This window comes from Antedon mediterranea, chromosome 5, assembly GCF_964355755.1.
Source record: "Antedon mediterranea chromosome 5, ecAntMedi1.1, whole genome shotgun sequence".
In the NCBI taxonomy this organism is placed as follows: Eukaryota; Metazoa; Echinodermata; class Crinoidea; order Comatulida; family Antedonidae; genus Antedon; species Antedon mediterranea.
The window spans coordinates 13,646,662-13,654,143 of NC_092674.1; positions in this window are offsets into that span (position 1 = coordinate 13,646,662).

Sequence of the window (7,482 nt, forward strand, 5' to 3'; positions counted from 1 at the left end):
GTTTAATAATAACCGACGTAAATGGCTATTTAAATTATATGGAGTAGGGAAATATATTATAAAGAGCGTTTACCTTGGCAATAAGCAATTCAAAGTTGAATATTTTAGATGTGAACGTCTCCCCCCCCCCCTACCCAAATGCATCAAATGTGCCATGACAAGGACAGTAATCGGTGATACCATACAAAACACACATTTGACTTTGATTAAATTTAATTCAATAGTTTGGAGTCATTTTATAACAAGTAATTTCCAGGGTTCGAATTGTATTCGATTAATAATTCAACGTGTCTGTATTATTTGTTCATGTCGACATGTATACTGTTGTACACATAGCCTTGCCTACACTTATTTATTTAGGCCGAAACTTCACTACAGTTCAGTAGAACCTCTCCTTTCAAACACCCCTATTCAGGGAACAAGTACTCTAACTGCCAAATGAAACAACATCACAAAAGCAAATAAAAAAAATTACTAAATAATTATATTCATCATTATTAATACAAAACGTTGGTACTTTCTCTGGGTCGAAATTTGTTAAAAGTTGTTAAATCGTTGGCTGCTAAATTTTCAATTCTTCTAGATTTATTTAGTCAGTCCAGATCAATTATTAGGAGACAATTTTCGAAAGGTGAGGTTCCAAAGGTGACCTTTTATTAGGTGTTCTTTGTATTCTAAAACCATCTGTGGGCGCGACCTAGATGGTACGCGAGCGAATTGAGCAATGTATCTAGTATTATTAAATATCGTCAACAACATGATAATGTTACTACTGGACAAGTGGTGGCCAATATAAACATAATAATAACCACCAAATATAATTGTTATTATTGTTACTCACTCTACACAAAGACAATTCCTAAACGAATCGGACAGAACAAAAGACAAGCAATGCACCAAACGTTGCCACTTTAAGAATAAATTGAACACCATTAACTTAATTTCATTAATTATCTTTTTTTTTTAATTGTTTGCTCTTTTTGAAAGTCAACAATACTGATACAGATATATGTAACTTGTATTATCATATTTTTGTGACGTCTTTTGTGGTACACAATACTTAGTTGCATATTTTCCACCTGTGGGTTGGTTTAAATAGACGATGTATTTGTAAAAGGAAAAGTTAGGTTGTGCACAACGAATGAATAAAGTGAACGGTACCAAGTAAGATGTATTGTGTATTTATATTATTCTAAGCATAACAATATAAGCACTTTATTAGTTGTCTCGCTGTTTGCGTTTTTTCACGTTCGAACACGGTATCGTTGACCTAAACGCAACTCTATTAAACTGTTCGCCGAGTGTGGCATTGATTGCAAAACACACTGTGTTGATTACAAGGTAGAGAACGCCGCCAAGATAATGTAATGTATATGGGCGCAATGTTCTTAGTACCGGGAGTGTGAAGTTTAGTGTTTACATTTTGTTGATAAGTCAGTCTGTGGAGCACATGCTAAGGAAGTTAATAATTTTTCTTTTCTTTTAGTTTTAAACTTTTACATTTATAATTCGCATTCAATTATCGTACGAAGGAAGACAAATTAAATCCACCACTTTTAAACAAGATGATTTGAGCAGAGGCAAAATCAACAAAATAATTCTTAAATTATCAATATGTCAGGGAATAAACCCCGACCAATCGTTATACAACTAGTGTTTTAACATATGTGTGGTTAGGCCTACATTACAAAATTATAATGGGAACCGAATACATTTTCGTCGCAACAGCGATGATTCAACTACAGTAATTGTTGTAAATAGGGGAGGGGGGTGCAAAATTGATAGATTAGCTTTTTTCACTTGGCATGCTCTCTTCATTGTTCTTCTAATTCATTTATTCGTTTAAAAAATAAAACAAAAAAATAATATTTTTTGTTTGGTGCAAGAAAGTTTTACCATTGAAATCTTACCTTTTAATGTATATCTCAATTATAACAATTTTATATATTTTCTTTTTACAAAATTGCTTCAATCAAGTTAAATTTTTTACCACACCTTTTGAATTGTCGAGTTATGAATGTTTGCATATTATATTATTTTTATGGTAAATAAACACATTAGTTTGCTGAGATAAGTATATACAATTTCCAGATATATTAATAGGTAACATTAAAATATACTTTATTACTTACGTTAGCTTGAAGATTAACATCAGCACCCGACGCAATCAAGTTCTGGCAAACAGTGGCATTGTTGTAATAAGCCCCCCAAAACAATGCCGTGTGACCATGCTATTAAAAATTAAAAAAACAAAATAACTGCAACAATTATCTTTTTCAAACACCAATTATTGAAGATTAATCGTGTTAAATTCAATGTTTTGTACAATTTTATCATCACTAGAGAACAATTGTTTTTTAAATAATCATTATTAATGACTAAATTTACTATGTGTTTTAAAATGGAATATTATTTTGTGTGTGATAGACACATTTGTTTTCTTTTTGCATCTATATTATTTGCTCTGAAGTCAATACATAAGTTTGAATTCATTTGTCATAGTTTTTATTTATTTTAAGAAAAGTGAGCATAATAAAATATTAAAAAATAATAATTGGGGATAGACTATAGGCAGGTAATTTAACTGCTTAAAATGCAAACGATAAAACTGAATTCTCGTCCAAAAACTATTTGCTATTTTATAGAGTTGTTTCAGTTAAATACTTCCCTGGGAAAAAGAAGAATGATTCACTTACAAAAAGACAACATAACAGTTACATTCAATCAAAAATCCATTGGTTGTCAGTCGATTTGACTACTTTTTCCTTTAAATTTTACAGTTTTTCAGGTAAATGATAATTTGTTTTGGTCAAATTATTGACCAAAATAACTAAATAGTATGTGACATTAAAATTCCATACAACAAAAATGTTAATTTTTTCAGGTGGAAAATATAAATTTAATTTATAAGATTGTTTAGTCTGTGAGTAAATTATAATTGGCAAAATATATGTATATGTAGATTCTTACTTTATGTAAATGCATGTGGTACGGTACTTATTTGTTACCACATAAAGAAGTTGAAACACAATACTATAAGGATGCTTAGTAGTCATGTGTATCTCTGTTTACAATGATTGTTTTTAAATGCTAAATTATTGAAAACAATTCGTTTATTCAAAGGATGTCAATGAAGGAAATATTCAAATTATTATTTCATAATGTTTAATCATTTTGTTTTCTTTTAGCTTTTTCTATATATATTATATACATAATTAGAAATGTCCAAAGCATCTCCTGCCATCAGAAGCGATGGACTGTTTGTGTAACTTTGATTTTTCCATCTCAGTTGATGGACACTTGACATACATTTTGTATTTACAGTGTAAAGACAATACGAGATATATTATAGCATGCATGCTACAGAAACGTGAGCCCATGTATGGAACGTCAAGTTTAGTTTTATACACCTAGATTGTAAAGCTGTCCAGCTGATTTTTTCATTGAAAGTACAGTATTCATTGAATGCAATAAAGTCAGATTTTTAGTAAATCGAATTGAAAAAAAGATTGATGTGAGATGTGAAAGAAAGATGCGATATTGTGGTATACTGTCGTGTTTATTACTGATTATTATAGCACACTTTGTTATACGGTAGGTTTCTCCCTATTGTAGGAAGTATTTGCATTATAGCACATGTGAAATCCCTGAATCATTGAATGTAGTAGACAATAAAAGCAAGGGAATTATCAATCAAGCATTGTATCCAGTTCCAAAAACAAGCATGCTGCAAACGACAGATCCAAGTCACAGTTTAACTTTATTAAGTTTATAAGCAGTTTACTTCATTGTATGTTTTTGATTTGTCTTAAGAAATAATTTGTATTATTATAAATATAATATTAGCTATGCTATTTTTATAATGTTGATATCGTCCCATAATATGTACGCTATTTGTTTCAAGTATGTATCATCAAATAATTTAAACCTTTATTACATTTGGAGGTTCATCAGAGAGATTTAATTTAATATAAAAATAATTTAGATTTTTCATTGATTTGTTTTACTTGTTTATATGTTTATTGTTATACAGTAAGCGTTCTTATAATGTGTGCATGTTAGTGTAGGCCACTATGTAATTTCGTGTCATTTTTTTGTTAAAAGAAAAATTCCAGCTGATTTAGTGTCTTTAGGATGTAAAGTAATGAAAACAATATGTTGCCATTTTTTAAAAAAAGCTTAAGGGTGTCAAATCCAAGATGGCCGCCAATACGTAAAATATCCAATAAATGTAACATATTGGACAAAGTAACACCCATTATAAAAAATATTTTAAGTTCATATGGGTTCTCTGCTATATAAGAATTATTATAAACATATATTCATTAGTATTCTGACATTTTGAATTTCAAAATGGCCGCCATTTTTTAAAAATGGATTAAATTTCTTATTAAAACATGTGCAAGTTATGACGTTAATTGAAATCACATAAAATGATAGGCCTATGACAACAACATTGGTGATTAACACAATATGGCGGCCATTTCGAATTTTAAAATGGCTGCCATTTTTTAAAAATGGGTTAAATTTCTTATTAAAACTTGTATAAGTTAAATAAAATTAGATTGAAATATACAAAATGATATGCTTATGACAACAACATGGTGATTAACACAAAATATTGACCATCAGGAGGTCTACAGTACTGACAGAACACTTCTTCATATTAAAACATCTCATAAACTTCTTCAGTTAAATTACAACTAACTCTGCCAAAGTCCTTCAATGAAATATTTCTAATCTTGAATGCGATACAGTAAGTTGACCTTCCTTCGTTCTCTACTACTGTATCCATCGAACTTCCACAGACTGATCTGCATTCCCAACAACCTTGTTCAGAAACAAATTGGCAAAATAACTGAAATACCTCATTTCACCGGCAAATAATCTCTATAGGAGTCTTCTTTTACTTTGATAAGTTTGTCACCTGTAGGCCTATTCACCGTCATATATATTTTTTGCCAATATTTGTCTTTTTCTTAGGATTCCATATAGACAGTTTTCCTTCTACAAGACTTTTACCAATGCCTCAAACATTTTCTGTCCAATTTCATCATGCCATGGCCAACAAACACCTTTGTGCGAATTACATCATTCTTCATTAATCGGGATATCATCTCTCTTTAAATGTTAACTAGATTTGACAGCTCTGATGAAATCATTAATTTGTGTTATTCCAATGATACCACGCTCAATGACCCTGATCAATTGATGTAAATCCAGCAAGTCCCACACATACATGCCCTCTCATATAAATATATAGGGATTTTGTCGACTCTCTGTATTCAAGTTAATATCTTTATGATCAGCCTCTTTCAAACAAAATGATACTTAACTTAGAATCTCTTTCTCTGTCTGCATTTGTAGAAGCAAGTTGTAGAGAGAAAGCAGAACTAGTGTGCTTTTGTACTTTAGAGATGTTTTCCATTTAAGATATTTGTGTCACTGGTTGTATAGGTAATACAAGTTCACAAAAGCACTTGCTTCAACACTATTTTCACAATGCTACCTGTCCAAAAGCCATATAGTTCACCGGGTCGACATAAAATTGCTTTTTGATGTCATCTCTGTCCACCTCCACTCATCTCGGGTAAGAGTCATCACCAGGGATTCTTGTCTTTCCCTAGTACATGAGTTTTTATACCACAACCATGTGCACTCATCAAACCAGTGTATAATGCTGGTCTGTCTGTAGGGGGTTCATATCTAATGAAATTGGTTGAGATTGTAGAAGATGAGAAGTAGGAGTTCATTCATTTACAAGGTTATTTATAGGCAGAGTTGTATCTGTATTTTCTTCAAGCTTCTGCCAAAAGTTGACAGGTTGAAAACTTACCAACCATACTGGTGACTATGGCCCTGAAGGTTCAGACATTGAATTACATAGCAATAACGCATTATATTTTACCATATTTATACAGGATTTCACAATAAGGTATAAATGCACTAGTTTTATATTGTGGTCCTGTCTCCTGTCAAGTTTCAGTTTCATGAAAAGAAATGAGATCTGTAATTTAGAATCTATATATAAATTATGGTTAATTCTGACATAGGCGAGCACAATGGAAAAACTTTGGAAGAAATTCTGCCTTGGATACATACCTGAACTATCTCAGGTGTACCGCAAAATGTAAAAAAGTTTTCACTATTACGATATTGTTTCATATTTCTATCTTAGGAATATATTATAAAGAGTTTTAAAACAAAATTTCTGATTCATCGGTAGATGTTCAACTCAATTTCAATTGTACGCAGTCAAAGTAATTTCCGGGTTCATGATGAGTTCACAGGTTCACCTTGCAACTACTTGGTTTCAGTTAAGGTGGTCGTTAGTGGCTATAGCTATTTTAGTTTTTTGTTTATTTTCGGATTGGACAGCGCGTGTGAAGGTACAGTAGTTAAAAAATAAAATCCCGATAGCCGAGTTTTATTGAGTAAGCTGGCAGGAATAACTGTAGGTTATCTGTGTCCCATTAGGGTCCATATTGCAAGCAGTCTAAAACATCTTCCTTCTTGGGCCGAAACGGCCTACACTGTCGCGGAAGTTAGTTTCAAAAGATGTTTAAATTAAATAATGTATTATGATGGTATTTATTTGAATAAACGCCTCCCCAATAAAACATCACTTTGAATAATAATCGCCTACACCCACCCCACCCACCCCACCCCCTACCTATCTAATAAACGCCCATCCACATTAATTATACACACAATATTGTATATACTATTTATAATAGAATTCATTACACTGTTAACTATAATTTACCAAGCATTTGTTATAATTTTTTACCACTTTTCATATCTATTAAAGGATTTTATTTGATTATAAATGTAACGATATTATTAAACTAAAAAATCCCTCGAATAAGCATCTCCCTCAAATGAACTCTGCCTCCCCACCTCCGCCCTATAAAACAATAAACACTATACTTTAAAATGTTATTAATCATCTAAGACACTGTGAAACAGAGTAGGTTTAGTTTTTCGAATGTCAAGCATTTTCAATAATGGTAACCGACAGAAAACGTACAAGGAGTCCTTCTAAAACCTTTTTACCCGAGTCATTATCATTCCGAGAACCATCGTTTACATTTCCTAGAGGGGAGCGAGCAAACTAGAGGTCTAACCCCCTAGTTAGACGTAATTGTTGTTGAATATTTGATATAAATTGTTAAGTTGTTCCATACTTTTGCAACTCCAACTTTGAACGATTATTTAATTTAATAGTATAATAATAATAATATATATAATAATAATTATATATCTGTTATATAGAGGACATGACAACTTTAGCCTTATATTTACAATTTACAATCCTGTGAGAAGTGACAATTTTAGAACATTGTGTACAAACAACAATTTATGCACACGTATTTAAAAAAAATTATTTAAAGAATTTAATTTTTAGTGGCGGCCATTTTGAAAACCAAGATGGCTGACAGATTATCGCTTTACATTAGGATTGTATAATGGGTACAGTAA